The sequence below is a fragment of the Alosa sapidissima genome, chromosome 5 (assembly GCF_018492685.1).
Source record: "Alosa sapidissima isolate fAloSap1 chromosome 5, fAloSap1.pri, whole genome shotgun sequence".
NCBI lineage: Eukaryota > Metazoa > Chordata > Actinopteri > Clupeiformes > Clupeidae > Alosa > Alosa sapidissima.
In genome coordinates, this window is record NC_055961.1 from 23,717,505 (window position 1) to 23,734,787 (window position 17,283).

A 17,283-nucleotide genomic window follows, 5' to 3' on the forward strand; every position below is an offset into this window, starting at 1 on the left:
CATAACTATACCTCTCCATAAAACCTGATGAATTAACATCGTTAGCCAAACTTGACACATGTATAAGAGATATAAAGACATGGATGACGAATAATTTCCTGCTTTTGAACTCAGATAAAACAGAAGTCATGGTTTTAGGTTCTAAAAAGATGAGGGATATCCTATCCACATCACAGGCTACATATAGTGTTCCACTGACCTCATCCACAAGTGTTAAAAACCTAGGAGTTATAATTGACCAGAACCTAGCACTAAGCAATTACATAAAACAGATCACCAAAACTTAATTTTACCATTTAAGGAACATTTCAAAGATAAGGAAGTCCTTATCCTTACCAGATGCCGAGAAATTAATGTTTTGTCATCTCAAGGATAGACTATTGCAATGCTATTGCAATGCTATTATGCTGACTGTAATAATACCTGTCTAAAGAGCTTACAGCTTATACAAAATGCAGCTGCTCACACACACAAAAAATATGAACATATTTCCCCCATCCTAGCATCTTTACACTGGCTACCTGTTAAAAGTCATTGACTTCAAAATATTACTAGTTCTTGGTTGGTTGCCTGCATTGAAAGAGGACACCTCATGAAGACGCTCTTTTGTCTGCTTCTGACAGAAGAAGCACTTATCTATGCTGGCAGCAGCTGCTGCTGAACAAGTGTCCCTCTAGATGGACTTGATGCAGTTGCAGGTGTTGCTGCAGGTTCAGAAGATGGTCTACCGCGTCTTTTCTGAAGACACTGAGTCCTGCCTGCTTCACATGATTTCTAGTAGCGAATCTTAGCATGCTGCAGATGCTCACTGTTACAGGTGGATTTGTAGCATTTCCTGGGCCAAACTGCTTTGTTCTGTTGTAAAATAACTGCACTGTAACAATGTAATCGTTGGCTGATCTGTGATACCCATCTCCATACTCTCTCATGGACAAAAACAAGAAATTTGGCATATGTATCTAGTGATGGGTCATTCACCAGTCCACACATATCTGCCACTGGATACATAGCCCAAAATCTGTTTCTTTTAGAATATGTGTGCCATCACCTGACTAACAGAAAGACACACCTCAGAAACTAGACTGTGCCACCATGAACTATGAAAATGTGCTTGCTCAAATGTAGAAGGCTAGAAGGTCACTATAATATCACCAACCATGAAGAACAGAGCACTATGTGCTTCAAGTTATTCGATATTCTATCACTGCCAGCTATCAACAGCCAACTGTCACTGGTAGTCAGGGATGGATTACTGCACGGGCCTACCGGGCCCAAACCCAGAGGCCCAAGGAGTCAGAGGGCCATTGCATGGAATCATTGCCTCAATATCAACACATCATATCAACACATAGGCTATGAATCTGATTGAAATAAAGTATTGGCCATCCCCAAAATGCACCAAAATACAGGAAATCACATCAAATAAATGTAAAAAATGTCCCCCACAACAATTAGTGGGGGGCCCTTAATACATCTGGGCCCAGGGGCCTGAAAGTTCATAATCTGTCTATGCTGGTAGTGTCTCTCTTTCTCTCTCTTACACATACACACACCTGTCTGTTTGTCTAGCTGATCCTTTACCCTTTCTTTTCTTCACACTTACATAGGCTTCGGGGGAAGTAAGGGGAGAAGAAGTTCTATACAGATTGTGTAGGCTATAGGCCCACTTTTAAAATGTGCTACTGCTACGTCAATGGAAAACTTCTCCTGGTCCGTAAAATGACGCCAGGATATTTCTAAAAGTTCATGCTTTTGACCGTTCGTGCCCTGAAAGGCAAGTCTTTCACATTCATATTCGGTTACATCTGCCAAGAACGATAGAGAGCTTACACATTCAGTAACGAGTAGCCTAATGAGTAGGCTACATTTTAGCTCTACCGTAAAACCTTATAGCGGCGTGGACAAATGGATTGACTGCTAATGTGTTTAATCTTCACCTAAAGTCAGGGTTTAACAGTCAAAACGTATATTTATCCGTGAAATTTGGTCACAATATGAAAGTGTAGATTGTATACTGTCGAATTATGCAAAAACGTGAAATTCAACATTTGAACCCTTACGTTTGTTTATTGTGGATTTTCTCAAAATAGGTTTCGCCTTGCAGGGTCACAATTATGTGTAAAGTGTCAAAGCTTACAAAACAAACAAAAAACATCTGATGCAGATCATTTAGATATTTCCCTTTTCTGTCTCAAATACAGCAGAGGGTAATCAGGTTTGATTAAAAATAATTAAGTTCCCCACCACCTTAAAAGGCTGTTTAGTGTTTGAGATTGGTCAGAACCTCGCTGTCCTGAAACTATTTAAATGTTGTTTTTTCTCTTCTGCTGGCAAAAGGAGAGTGAAAGGAGGGTGTGGAAATCATTTCAGTCCGTTTAATATTAATGAAATTAAAGCTGAGGCCATTTTCAAAGCTTTAATCAATTATTTACTTTTATGTGTTTATGCCCCTGAGGTAATTTGTTGGATGGTAATTTGTTATAAGTCACAAATTCACATGAACACTACTAATTTTTTATTTCTTGAGAATTTTTTTTAATAACCGGAGGCTGGTTTAATTACAAAACAATAATTTTGATGTATTGACTTGGGTTTCAATCCGTCCTTTCTGGGCTTGATATTTGATAGCTCATGGTGTACAAACGTCTCCTTAAAACAATGGATTACTGAGAGGCAAATATGGGTAACCTATACAGAACAGTTAAATATCACCATACTGGCTACACAATAAAGCATGTTGAAACTATGTTAGACAGGGATGTTCTCCTGTCAGGTTGATTTAGTTTACCGACGTGACATAAGCAGTGTAGCTCGAGGGTGCTATATGTTATGATGTTATGTCATACCCACAGGATACATATGTGCTAAGTGCAATGCGTCTTTCAGGTATATGTCTCCTTGGCTTGCTCAGTCAAGAATGCTGTGCAATTATTGAAAGTAGGACAAAAAACAATGGATGTCAGAACAGAATAAAACAGAGAAGGCACATTAACATCATAGTAATTGTGTAGTGAAGAGACAGATGTTAGACTAAGTGTTTTTATCATTTCTGAGAGATCAGAATCCCGCTGATTTAAGATCTAATTTAAATGGTGAGAGCTGATCTGTACCCTCAGCATTTCAGCAGAGGAAGAATGGTATGCATTCTCAATTAAAGAGGCTATGAACCTTAAAACCACTTGGTGCCAAAATGGCACTTATGATTGTAGTCATTGAGATATCTCTTAACAGAAGTGCCTGCTAGATGGCCTTCAGTCAGGTGCACATTTTCAGTACTTTATGCTTTTTATGCCTGTTCATTTGTGTCAATTATAGGGGTGGGAATCATAACTCATTAATCCATACTATTATGAAAACTTACTAAAATGATATCACAAGCAAAATATATGTTGTAAAAGATTCATCTAAAATTCATCACAATATCAGAAGAAGAATAAGGCAATACCAAGCAACTAATTGATCAATCATGACAGCTTAGTTGAGGACATAGTTGCTGCTCTAATATACAGTATATAGGTCCATATACTGTATGTACCAGCCACTGATATTCCTGACCTGTGGTATGACAGCCATGCACTTTCATCTTGATGGGACTGCTTATCTTCTCTGGTGGTTTTATAAGTGAGTGATGTTTCACTCCTAAGTGAGTGACGTTTCACTCGTGACTTGCCATCATGGTCATGACCTTGCCATGACTGAGAACAGGCTTCATAGACACCTGCCTACCCAATCCACTTTGCTTCGTGTTAGGGGAAGAGCAAGCAGTGCAAGCCTCCTGATGTTATCTTGGAGTGTGTGAACAAAAGGCACGTCAGAAGTCATCACATTGCTGCCTAATCATGCAGAATGGCTCGAGATGTTGTTAGGACTTAGATGTGAGTTATGATATTGCCTGGAGCAAGTCCTTATTATGGAATAGGTTCTATCAGGTTTGGTAGACATACCCCTCTTAAGCAGACATAGCACACCAGTTTTTTAGGTAACAGAGGGCGAAACTCGCATAACTGCAATGATCGCAGGAAAGTGTTTCATAAGACATACACATACACGTAAATCTTTATTAATTAATGACAAATGACAGTAAGTAGAAGTAGTCTGTGAGCAAAACTGCTTGGCTTGACAAAAGGCAGCTCGGAAATATGACATAGTGCCTTAGAACCATCTGAGAATGCAGTTATTTGTTGGCTGGAACGGATTTGTATTGGGAGTCATTATTGATTTTCCTTTATCAATGAATAGGTAGACCTCCTCATGTCTTTCATTTTGCAACATAAATCCTCACACACACACACACACAGATCCACGTGTTACCATGGTAATGCAAAGAGAGAAGATGAGCTCTGCATCGTCGTTGTCACCTACGGAGAGTAAATCAATGAGGCGCTGTGACATCACCACTTATGTACCCTTACCATCAGGAGCAATGCGCTGCTCATGTGCTCCTCACAAATACAGTACGTACTCTCTCTTCGAAGATATTAAAATGACCCAGAGCCAAAGGCAATAGAAGAGAGAGAGAAAGAGATCTCTCATTTTACAAACCAACCACAGTGTCATCACATTATCCAATCGTCTGACCTACATATCGGAGGGGAAGTAATCTCACGTAGGCGGATGCTGAATAATGCAGAAAAATGTGGGAGATCTTTATGAATCATGCATCACCCTCCGACTCGATGGACTCAGGCAGGCAATTCGCGCCCCTGGGGCAAGCAGAGCCGCCCGTGGGACCTTTGCAGGCTCATGTCAGACTGTCCCAGCATTCAACTGGGCTTGAACTCCCCTCAGAGCTGTGTGAACGGGGCATGAATAAGCCTCCAGACACCCCACCCTATTTTCACTCACTCACACTGACGAGAATTACATCAGCACAAACTACATGTACAGTGTGTGTGTGTTGTTCAGTAGTATTCAGCAAACAACAATTTCCATATACCATATAAGATCAAATGGTTGTGTTGATTTATGAAAGGGTTTATGAAAAGTTTTATGAAATAATTTAATATTTTCATTATTTGGTTGTAAACATGTTATGAGCAGGAATACAAGAAATCAGGCTACTGACAAAAAACTAAAAATGAGACAAGCAAATTGTGTAACCCACAAAACTTGCCAAGGCAAGACTAAGACTACAGTTATGCCCAAATTCAATTCAAAGGCTGTATGACATGACCGCTATTGAGTATTGTCTGGCAACTGCTACACTGATGTCTGGATAATGAGCTCTATACTTAACACTGTTGAAAAAGGCACAGGGGTCACTATAGTATGCTGTGTTTAGTCTCTTAAATGTCGGATGTATTATGCCTATGTAAGTCACTTTAATGATGCAGTGGATTAGAATGATTATATTATATGGTTATATTCTGTTTCATAATATCATTAAGATCACAATATCATTAACTAATTATTAGATATGTTCATAAATAGAACAGTAATTCATAAGCCTTTTTTGCAAAGTTGGACACCTTTTGATATTTGTGGGAGCCTTATGGTATCAAAGGCAAACTGTGTAGTCTCTTTGTAATGGATAAGTGGAGGTGTTGATGTAGAAATCAGTCAGGTCACCCTCGTTTTCTTTTTGCCTGAGAGCCTCCTGCTTAATTATCAGTTATCAGTGTTATTTTTACAAAAGTGGCACAGTGTTAAATGAAAAACAGGTCATCTTAATTATGGTCTTTGAAAAGATTTAATTAGTTTGTGCCGTTTTATCTATCATTACATACAAGGATATCACACAAAAATGAAACACTGTAATTGAAAAATATGTTTTGCTTTGTTTTGCTGGAGGAAAGGATGTCTTTCACCTCTCATAATGAAACTCCCATTAGCCAGTTCAACAAGGTCACATGAAGCATTAGATTACTATCTTGTCTTTCACGCTGTTCACTGGAATAATCTGTCAGTGCAGTCATAACAATAGCCTGCATCAGACATGAACGCGACATGAACGCTTCTCCATTTTCTGAATCACTGCTTGAAACATGTTTTGCCGACAAGTTTTTCTTTTCACCGGCTTGACAGTGAGTCAGCAGAGCTAACTGAATTACTTCTTCAGATAACGAGGCCAGGGGCAGATAGGTATGGACGTTATCATACAAGTGTGCTTTTCTGGTTGGAGGGTGATCAAAACCGCTTTGGTCACTGTGCCGCCACCCTCACAACAAACACACTATACCAGCATGGAACCTCAGGGGGAAATACCTCAGCCATTTCACAAAAAGGCAGCTCGGAAATATGACATAGTGCCTTAGAAACATCTGTGTTCCCATGGAACAACGCACACACCAACACACACAGGCTCTTACTTCCACACACACCACACACCAACACACACAGACTCTTACTTCCACATATACACATACACACATGCACACATGCACGCACACTCACACATACATACACGGACACACCCTCTCTTTCCCTTTTCTTGTGCTTTGTCTTTTGAGTGCCCACACCCATAAACATATAAAAATGCTTGACAAACAACGGTGTTTTAGTGTAATGTCGCGCAAAGTGATACTTCTTTTAAAATTATCCTGAATCAGTTGTGTTTCTTATTGCCTTTCCATTGAAGGAAGCAGCAGGGCTGTAATCAGTTATTAATTAACAGCCCGTTGCACTGAAATATGGCCCACCTCTCTATGGTAAACAGAACCATTAGTGTTTATGGCTGCTGTCAAGTACACTCACTGCTCATGTTTTCTCAGGATTTTGATGTTATTTTTGTTTGTTGTGGATAAAAAAAAAAATACAAACTTTGTTAGTCATTGACCTGTTCTGGATGTCATGTGCAAAACACAGCTGTAAGTAAATTTACCTTTTTTCATTGAGTTGGCACTGAAGCAGTCGAGAGGTATACATTTTTATCAGTGTGCGTGTTCCCCAGAGATGAACACCATGACCCTGGTGTTGTTACGCTGTACCCTGCTGTACCCACCGAGCCAAAGGGGCACAGCAAGTCTTTGTTGTTATTAATTGTGTGTGTGTGTGTGTGTGTGTGGGGGGGGGGGGGTTGCATGCAAGGCAGAGGACTTGTGAGAGGCAAACGTAGAAGCCAGGATGGACATGCTTCCGGAAGCCGAGGAAATGTCTTGGTTTACACTTTGCACCGCACTCTGGATGTTTTGATGAGTGGGAGGCCAAACACCGTCTCTGCACCTGGTTGGTCTCCTGTTCTCTGAGTCATTTGCTGTACGCTATCATAATGCGGAATGCAGGAATAGCGCACAACTGTGTTGGGATTACCTCTTCCATATGTCTCTGATGACAAGGGTTTATTTGTTCATTTTATTTTATCATCATTTATTTGTTTATTTTTCTATTTGAAGATTTGCCCGTTGATGTTGACATGATGTGTGTGTGTTTTGAACACAGAGTAAGTTTTATTACTTCCTTCTATAAAGGTAGTTTGATAGTGTGTGTGTGTGTGTGTGTGTGCGTGTGTGCCTGTGTTTATGTTTGTGTTTGAAAAAAAGCCAAGGACTTCCAAAAAAGCCAAGAAAATTGGAAAGTTGGAAAGTTTATGCACATGGACCCACAAGCTACATGCGTGTGCCCATGGCACCTTTCCAGTGTAGAAACATGTGTGTGTGTCAACGCCGAGAGCTCAAGTTAAGTATGTGTATATGAGCACTTGTACGCATGACAGAGCATAGATGTTGGTATTTTTATCCACTTCCTTCAATGGGGTGTGAAATAGTCTTTTGCATTCCTTGGCCCATATTGTAGATGCGGTGATTCAGATGAAGTGGATTATGTCCTCATTATGGACAGAATGGGGAGTGAGTGTGGAGAAACACCTGGCTTATACCTTTCAGTCGCCCCGATGAGTATCACCCTCTGCTGTTCATACACACCTCCTCTCACTCACACACCTGCATTAACTGAACACAGTCAACACACACACACACACACACACACACACACACTGAGACGAGTGTGTGCACAGTGGCAAACGCTCTCGTTCTGACTCGCTTTCTCACCCTTCATCCCTCCCTCTTCCCTCCCTCTGTCATACACATAATCTCACACTCCTCTCTTCTTTTTCTGAGTCTCTCTCTCTCGCTTGCTCTTTCTCTTTCACTCTCCATTCTCTCCATCGGTCTCACTTTCTCTTACCCGTTCTTTCTCTCTCTCTCTTTTGTTTGCATTCTGTTGCTGACTCTCTCGCACACGCTCTCTCTCGCTCTCACTCTCGCTCTATCTGCCTTGCTCCACTGACCCACATTCATTGCCACTTGGCATTACTGAGAGAAAAATCAGCCTCTGAAAAGAGACGCTGTCAAAAGAAAAGTGACATAATTCTGAAAAATTATTATTATTACTTTTGCTCACCCCATATTACAGAAACACTAAAGTCAGTTTGCAGTTATTCTTAAAGGTTGTTAAAAACACTTGGAATAGGAATATTACCAGATATTCTGCTCACATTTGATTTATTTATGTTTAGTAATGTCTGAACCAACTTTATACATTTTTAGGAGGAAGACTGTGTGCAGCATAACAGACTCTTTTGTTTGATCAAGAAAACTTTAAACATCCATCAATCCATTTATGCTAATCATGGCATTTAAGCTGAAATGAAGAGTTTACTCTGTCCTGTAGGTTAAATTGTGCAATACTGAGGTTTATTTCCTCAATTAATAGATTAGGAATAACACACACACACACACACACACACACACACACACACACACACACGCGCACACACACGCACGCACGCACAAACACACACACACACATTTCAATTATGTTGCCAAAATCAGTGTCAACTGTAGGGCTTGTCTTGGTGTCAGCCATTTTGTCAGTCTGAGAATAATCTAAGGTTTTGCTCTCCATGGAAACAGTTTCGACCTGAAAGTTGTTCCTGCAGCAACTGCTTATATCTTCATATGGCAGATGTACCTTTTTGTGTGTAGGCGTTCTAACTGGGTATTTTTGTATTTATTTGAAGACGACAGCTTATGGGTCTTCCTGTTAAACACTGGATACCATGCTTTGTCATTTTAAGATTGATCAGATGAAAATTAGACTGTTTGGAAAAGAGAAACCAAAGCTGTTTTCTTCACAATTAACTCTCTGTATCCCTCTTGAGGTTTGGAACCCATGCTGTAATGGTTGCATAAGGAGGGACCTACAGTATGGTGAGAATGTCTCCTGTAGGCAAACAACTAACTAGAGGACAGATATGACATACATTCAAACCATTCAACAAACAAATACCTACTGTCTTTATTGCCCATATCTGGACTAATTGTTGTGTTCTATAGATTGAGAATGTGAACACCGGTTTCTAATTTCATATCATCTTTAGTTATGAGGAAGTGATACTTTAGGCTATAGGCTAACTTCTCTACATTTCCTTCCCCCCTTTCAGTGGTTCAAAAATAATTTTAACAGTTATGGTTACTTAGAGTTACATTATGCGTGTAGTAGGCCTAGTCTTTAAATTGCCTATACGCACTAATTCTATTTCATGTTTACAGAAAATAACCATTGATGTTGCTACCCAAAAGTGGTATCTTGTAGAGGAAACTGGTGCCATTTTCTTCATACGGCTTGTATCCGTTGATAAAATTAGTTTTGGTTAAAATACAACTTGTTAACAAACCACCACGTCGAGTTAACTCAAATGTTCATATGCCTACTGACATTTAATCGTGGATTGTGTGTAAGTAGGCCTAGTCGCTTTAACTGCTTTTTAACTATGAGGAACTGTCAGAGAATATAGATAATGGGTTCAGTTGACAAATCTGTAATTAAAATGATGTGTAGGCTACATGAGAGCCTATAAAATTATTATTTTCTCTGTCATGCGTAGCCTACTCGATCCTGCCGTGTGGTGCGCTGCCGGTTACTTATGATGTCGTTGGCTAAGTATTGAGCTACCGAATGACCTACTTTCGTAGTTCGCAGCAGATCAGTCTTGTTTACAAGCGGCTGCCAGCGGAAGATGTGGAGCTGGTAGCAAAAAAAACAGGGAAGATATCGCGAAAAACAACCCGCACCGGGAATGTTGTATTGATCTGGTATCTGTAATAGGTGTTGTTATTGCTTGCGGTATGTTTTACGAACTGTCTCCGCCACTGGTCTGTAGCTGTAGCGGCATTGGCCATTTGTTTATAGCGAGTATAATCTCACTCTTGGATTAATGCGAGAAGCGCTGTTGACTGCATTGGGAAATGTGGTTTGTGGAAAGAACCAAAGAGAAATCGTTCAAGGGAACCGAAGTACTTAATTCAAGGTAGGTTATGATTGGTTTATTCTCGCAGAAAACGTCGTGATAAAAAAAAATAGAATACGCTGCTGGTCGTGCATTGCATGAAATACCCATTCATCAAGCAATCAGCAACTACATCGTATGATATTTGGAGCTGGGTATAAACCTAGAAGCAAAATTGTTTATCGTTCGAATAGTTTAATTACAGGTCAGATTCTACAATGGGTCACCCGGCTCGCTTGATGTTGCCGCTTGATGTTGAGGCTGTAGGCTATCTTTAAGTTAATAATTTTACCAGGAGCTACATGACAGCGCAGAAAATCCACATTTCGCACGAAAAGAAGAGTTGTGTTTAACACTTCTCTTGTGCACGAAGCAGAAACTGTACTGTAGTTTGGAAATTGTAGCCTACTTCAAAATCTCGGAATGCACTCTTAATTGGGTCACTATGATTGGCCGCGGAGAGAATTGTTCTTGTTTTGAGCAGCTCTACTAGAATTTTGCGATCTGAATAATCAACATGTGTGCAGTTTTGTAAAATATGAATGTAAAAAAAATATACGTGTTCTTCCGTTATGGAGTATTTGCTCACATTTCTCCGCAATGGACCGACAACCCCGTCCAAACTTTCGCTCGCTCGCTCGCTCTATGGCCCGTACAGTATACATTAGAAAGATAATACACGCTTATGTCAAAAGAGTAGAATGCCGAAGTGTGATGCAATCATTTCCTCATTTGAAATGAATTGGGTGACCAAGGTCAGAAAGTAGCCTACATCTCTTTGAGCACTTCTCTCCCCCCTCTATCTGTTTGTGCTTCAAACACACTGAACTCTTCTTTCTCAAACGCATTCACGCTTCCTCTGTTCCCACTTATTATTTCTCTTGTTCAAACACACACACACACACACACACACACACACACAAATGCTTTACAGTATTAGTATCGGCTTGACTTGCCTAGTTGTTTTTGCCCATTATCGTACATATTTCTATGATAATAAATACCTTGTTTGAACATCTGATGGAGCAATTCAAATGATATCAAAACCTGAACTAGCTGAAGTGTAAAAAAAAAAAAATGCACTGACCCCAACCCCAGCTGCCCTGCGCTCTGGCATGGGTGCTTTGAACATTCCCAAGAGCAGTTCTAGAATCTTTTTTCTAGAATCTGATATAGTTTTGTATCCTGTTCATTCCTCTCTGATCCCCCAGACTCTGTCTCCTCTACCTCCCTCTCCACCTCTCTCTCTTTCTCTCTCTCTCTATTTCTCTTTCCCTCCCTGTGTCCTCCAAAATGCTGCGTATTGACAGTGTACTGAGATGTGTTAGAATAGTCATTGGAGGCCAAAACATAAACTAGCAGGAGTATGACAAATGCACAGCCTGGAGGCCCACATAGCACATGCATCTGGAATGGTTCTGCTAATTTTAGAACAGTTCTGGGCCTGACCGGGGACGGATCCGCTCTGGAGTCAGCTGTAGTCTGCGAGCAGTGGAGATTTATTCTTGACAAAAACACATATTATTTGGCAACAGGTTTCATTGCACCAGTCACAGGATGAAAATGTTTAATCAAGAGCCGGTTGTATTAAAATTATAAAGTTTCTGTTCCACACTCTTGTCCTGCTACTCCGGCAATTGTTCACATGGATCTCTGTCACTGAGTACTGTCAATACATACTAAATTATTTTAAAAATGCCCCAATTTATTTTGTTTTCTTTTTGTACCGACAGTAATGATGACATCGAGAAACAGATATCTATGTGAAAAATCACCGGAATTCTTCTTTAAGGGCTTAACTTTCATGAAGCATACTCCCCATGAACCCTGTGTGTGCTTCTGACACATTTTAGCAGAAATGGAGATGAACAGATGCCAAGCTCTCATTATTGTCCAATACCCACCTTATGTCCAATATCCAGCAATCATACAAGATCGACACGTGTACAGGCCTTTTGGCTTGAGTCCATCTGAGTGTGTTAGTTTGGACAACCAGGTTTAAACCAACATTTGGCATCAGACCTGTCTCTATTAGAGTGTATGTAGTAGGGGATGCACCTGTAGTCTCAGGGGTGGGAAGAGTCAGAAAACGCACACTGTTGTGATGAATGTGCACTACAGATCCAGTGGGTTCTGGTGGCATACATTTTCTCAAAATGCTTTCACTCTGGCCCCGGCCGTGGCACTGGGGCACCTGCACCGTTCGCCGGTGACCCGACTCTCTCTCACTCCCACTCGCTTCCTGTCATTCTCCACTGTCCTGTCCACTGTCCTGTCATTCTCCACTGTCCTGTCCACTGTCCTGTCATTCTCCACTGTCCTGTCATTCTCCACTGTCCTGTCCACTGTCCTGTCATTCTCCACTGTCCTGTCATTAAAGGCATAAAAAGGCCAAAAAATATATACTTAAAAAAAAATAAAATGCTTTCACTCTAAGCATGGTCAGTATCTGTATGATGCAGTGTGGGTCACAAAGAGCCCACCATAGAGGAACTGGCATAGGAGGCAGAGTTCCTGTGACATTTTCGCTCTGCGGCTTGAAACATGTCACAAATGTACCACTGTCTATGAAATACATTTACATGTTTTGGAAATGATTGCTGTAGTTTTGGGAGGCCTTGAGACTGTCCCCATGTCCCCATGACCTTTTGAACCCTTAGGCTCTCAAGGTTGTTTACCCGTGTCAACTGAATGAACAAGGTTGTTAGGTTGTTCCTGTCAAATGCTTGAGTTACATGCACTTCTTTTGATTCATGCTCAACAGAAGTGGTAGTGAACATGTTTACTAGGAAAGTTTTTAATAGTGCTGTTCTGAGGATACATGGTAGCTTTGCTATTGCAGCAGTTTTCTAGGCAAATAGATATTTAGAGCATGAACAGCAACAGTACTTCTGATAACTGAACTTCTAGGTATAGGGTGAGAAACCCCCTGAGAGAGAGAGTGGAGAGTAATGCATGTCAGACATTTTTTCTGTTATGGTGCCCCTGCACACCTAAGTGTGTATGTGTGTGGTATGTGTGTGTGTGTGTGTGTGTGTGTGTGTGTGTGTGTGTGTGGTGGGTGTGTATAATATAATTGCAGCGACATGCTTCCCCTTCTCTATAAACCTCTTTTGTATGTGCCGTTGGCAGGAAATATGTTCCTATACGTCTGTATGCTCGCTCTATATAGCATCTTGGCCGCTGAATCTCAGACACTGAGTCATAGTAGTCCTTAGTGATGTGCGCTGTGCACCACAAAATACTCCCAGCACCTTTTGTCTGCTGCCACTACGGCAGCGCTAGCAGGCTGCTTCAGCATCAGTCTCGAGATTGTGGGTTTGGTCACTGTGAGGTGTGAACCACCCCCATTACAGTTAGCTGTGGTCAGATGGCGTCCAGTTTTTGTGCACAGTCAGGTACAATGTGGCAGCTGGCATAGCAAGTGAGTAAACAGGTAGCTGGCAGCTGAATACATGCAGAATAGAGGGGCCCTGCAGCAGGATGAGGAAAACTGGAGGGAAAAGGTCCGGTGATGCACTGTGCTGATGTGTCTGTGGGGGACAACGGTCTCGTTTTCCTGGAAGGAGGTTCAGTGAGCCGTGCTCAGGTGTCAGGACCCACTGAACGCCCAGCCTCAATCTGGGTGGCAGCTCCAAAGGTCGTCAGTAGAATCCCCAGGATGAGTTTCTTTTTTTACAGTAGTTTTAGTGTAATCTGTACACCTGAATTTCATTAAGGGTGATTTTAGAGGTGCAGTATATTGTTTATCATGACAGTGCCAGTTTTTTGTTTACTTTAATGGCACCGTGTTGTTAAGCTGCATTTTGAAGCTGGTGTTATGTATGCCTTCACGTGCGTTCACGCTGCAGATGTTTTTGGCCGGACTGACTTACAAATGGTGGTATAGAGCAACACAAATATGGGCCAAGTGTCGATATGACTCCAGCACAAGGCCTCGAGAGAGAAGGAGATAGACAGAGGTAGTTACACACTTAAACATTAACTTGGTTTGGAAAAAAATGACTGTTGTACTGGTAATACTGTATGTCTGAAAAGAAGACATATAGCATGGAACAATTTGACATTAAGCTATGCATTCTCAGAAAAAGAATATTGGTAGTCCTTTGTTGTCCCCCGTAAAATAAACGTGAAATGTCTCTTTTGTTTCTGAATGGTTTTATGTTGGAAAGGTAAAAAAAAAATTGTAGAACCTTTTCCATACAAAGAGCCATTTATCTACAAAAATGTTCTCCAGGAAACTCCAGAGAATCTTGTTTCCTGAAGTTTAGCATCTGGTATGAAAATAACTCTACTAATAATCATAAAGGGTTTTCTAGATCTATGTCTATCTATTGATCTAGGTGAAGAACAGGTTTTCTGCAGAGGGGATTTAAGACAAGAATGTACAGCCTTGGTATGTAGGTAAAAAGCTTTAGGGCTTGTCAACACTGAAAGTATATATTTTGGTTGCAAAGCCACGAAAAAAAAAGGCTTATTTAAAGAACCTTTGTGGACCGCAACAATGACTGTGATTGTCTTATTAATGATGCTTTATTATTATTATTATTATTATTTATCATTTAAATTCATGTTAATATAATAAAGTCTGTAACTCACTCAGCATGTATATGCATGTGGATGTGGGTGTGGGGTGATCTTGGGTGGGGGCTGTGTGTTTGTGGTGAATGCATACTCAAGCATTAGTGTTAAACTTGAACCTGTTGAACTTGTCACCAGTGAATACAAGAGGTCTCACTGACCTCGCCTGTGTGTGTGTGTGTGTCACAGAGAAAGAGGCTGTTTCAACACGAGTATCTGTGTCAGGAAGGTATGCAGGCGCTGGTCATGATCTTGAACTTGATTTTGGTGCCAGGTGTTTTTCTCCCCTATGTGTGTGTGTATGTGTGTGTGTGTAGAGTGCATGTTTACATTTACATTGACCGGCCGGGTGTGAGTGTAACCAGACACCTCTGTGTTTCCAGGCCGTAAACATGGCTCACGCCTAGAGTAGGGTGCGGTGGAACTATAAGCAGCAGTATAGGCATCCTTAGATTGGCTTGTCCTGTGTCCTCATCGGTTTTATGAGAGGAAAAAAAAGACAAGGAATGGAGGGCACCTATACAGCATCACCCAGCAGCTACGAAGGTCTCATTTCAGGTCAGGTTTTTGTTTCTCAGGTCCTCTCTATGCGATCGAGATGCAGCTGAGGAATCTCCAAGATGCCACTGGCGACTCTGCAGCACTCCGAGTGAAAAGAGAGAGACAAGTGGGTTGTGGGTAACAAAGTTCATTGAAAAATCATTGAAAAAAGAGGGACAAGTGGTTGTGGGTAGCAAAGTTCATTTGATTCTGCCCTTGAAAGGCAGAAGGACAGAGTTTGCGTGTGGGTTTGTGTGTGTTTGTGTGTGTGTGTGTGTGTGTGTGTGTGAGAGAGAGAGAAAGAGAGAGAGAGAGAGAAAGAGAGAGAGAGCAATTGTGTCGTCTCACGGTCTTTGGTTGGTGTGTGAGCCTTCATCTCACGCGGTGCTTTTCTCCGATGGCCCTCTTTAAAGTTTCACTAACGTTCTCTGAATGTTTCATGGCGCGCCTCATAGTCTGAATGATAGAACTGGGTTAACGTGCCGCACAAATTACGTGTTGTAAGACACACCCTCACACCAACAACACAACACGCACACACCCAAATGCGCGCGCGCACACACACACACACACAAACACAAAGACAAACAAGCATTTGTCAGTGGGTCAGTGTGTCAGAGAGGACCAGCACTGACATGTTCCTGTCATGAACGTCTCAGTGTAATGCTGGGAAGTCTTTTTTTAGCAAACGTTTATTAGCGACATTATAAGCAACATTACTTCTGAACATATAATACAACATGGTGTGGGACACAGGTATGCAAATATGGAGGCTGTTGTGTGTAAAGCTAATCAATTATACTTGTAAGTGAAATAAATCGAGGTCTTACTATTTTTGGGGCTGCGGTGCGGGTAAGCCAAAGGAAAATACAAAACATAATATTAATGACGGTTTGTGGAAAAGGAAGCTTCTGTGACTTGAATTAAATGTTTAGCCTTTTTCAAAATACTCTAGTTTTATATTCTCTGTCTTTGATAAGGCTCACTCCATTTTTCGCATAGATATCCTATTCTAACTATTATGCTCATTTTGCAGAAAAAATCTACACATTCAAAAGACACACTCTCTGTAATGCAGGCCAATTTGCAAATTGTACATGCCTCACTCCTACAGGAAAGAAAACCCTATTTTTTGTCCCATTTACATTTGTGCTTATGACTGTGCGTGTGTGTGTGCGTGTGTGTGTGTGTGTGTGTGTGTGTGTGTGTGTGTGTGTGTGTGTGTGTGTGTGTTTTGATTCTGGCATTGGCACCGTTGGTCAGGTGGGTTCAGAGAAGGGTGGCAGAATGGAAAACAGTGAGTGGCCACTCCTCATGGTTAACCAATATGGCATCTACACAGACTAGATAGGGCTGAGCCATGGTTAACCAATATGGCCACCTTAGAGGACACAGGTGTTGGAGCCAAATTGATAAGAATCAACGACACCAAAGAAGAAAATAGCTTGTAAATAGGGAATATGCTGTGATTGATTTGCACAGAACATGGCAAGCTGAAGTGTGCTCAAATTGAGTTAAAATGTAGTTGTTACTACAATGTAGTAAGTGCTAGAATGCATGTAAAGACTTGTTTGCAGTGCTGTATGGGTGTGGTATTGGGTCATTAGTTAAGGTTGGTGTCACGCAAGTTGGTGGAGTTTCCAGCCCTGTAAGCCAATCAAAATGGCGGATGTTTAATGGCCATCTTGCATGTGCAGGCACATAGCTAAAATATGCAGCCATGATAATAGAAAAGTATGATAATCACACAACTCACTAATCTTAATGAAAGGAGACTTATTACGGTGGCTCTCCACGCTATGAAACTAGTTCTGACTGCTGCAGTCATTAGATGAGTAATGGTGCTTAAATTCAGAATAATGACGGTGTTACAGATAAATCACAATGAAAACAATGGTAAACAGTCATTGTTCTTCAAAAGGAACCTTATCTGTGAC

The 17,283-nt window shown here is 41.1% G+C and overlaps 1 protein-coding gene across 10 annotated transcripts in view; it reads left to right on the plus strand.

Annotated features, from left to right (window-relative positions):
* npas2 (neuronal PAS domain protein 2) overlaps positions 1–17,283 on the plus strand; it is a 66,673-nt gene that overhangs the window by 18,175 nt on the left and 31,215 nt on the right. The window contains exon 1 of one of the 10 annotated variants that reach the window (XM_042091786.1): positions 9,907–10,246. The exons of the other annotated variants lie outside the window; for them this stretch is intronic. The gene's annotated coding sequence lies outside the window, so the exon portion shown is untranslated. Of the gene's footprint in view, positions 1–9,906; positions 10,247–17,283 lie in introns of those variants that run through there. 10 annotated transcript variants of the gene reach the window in all.